Genomic DNA, 445 nt, shown 5'->3' with positions numbered 1-445 from the left:
GAATAAACATATCTGTTAGGGTTGGATGCTGGAAGATGAATATGATCTCACTAGGTAGACAGAACAAGGACATTCCAAGCAAAAGGAATAGCACAAAACAAAGCAGAAAGATGTAGAAGAACATGGCATATTTATGGCAGTGAAGGCAACTCAAGAGGCTCATGGATGTCCATGGATGCAAGGCGAAGCAGACCATGGAGGGCCCTGTGCATCTTTAGCTGCAAGAAGACACCTCAAATAATGAGAGATTATTGCAAAAGATGATAAAGAGAATCCTGGAAATAGAGGTTACTGAGCCTAAAGCTGAAAGAACTTTGGGGTTCAAGGTGGCTCACAGAAGCTTGCAAACTTTCCTATTACCATGCTGCTGTAATGTAATGTGTAGTGTAACATGACCCGACTGCACGGGCCCCCTCCCAGGTCTGTATATCTCTGTCCCTCAACT

The 445-nt window shown here is 43.8% G+C and overlaps 1 protein-coding gene across 2 annotated transcripts in view; it reads left to right on the top strand.

Annotated features, from left to right (window-relative positions):
- ASIC2 (acid sensing ion channel subunit 2) overlaps positions 1–445 on the top strand; it is a 1014799-nt gene that overhangs the window by 499841 nt on the left and 514513 nt on the right. The gene's annotated exons all lie outside the window — the stretch shown is intronic.

Source organism: Pteropus vampyrus, unplaced genomic scaffold (genome assembly GCF_000151845.1).
Source record: "Pteropus vampyrus isolate Shadow unplaced genomic scaffold, Pvam_2.0 Scaffold50, whole genome shotgun sequence".
Taxonomy (NCBI): domain Eukaryota; kingdom Metazoa; phylum Chordata; class Mammalia; order Chiroptera; family Pteropodidae; genus Pteropus; species Pteropus vampyrus.
The sequence above is the reverse complement of the archived record's forward strand: the minus strand, read 5'-3'. Positions and strand labels throughout refer to the sequence as shown.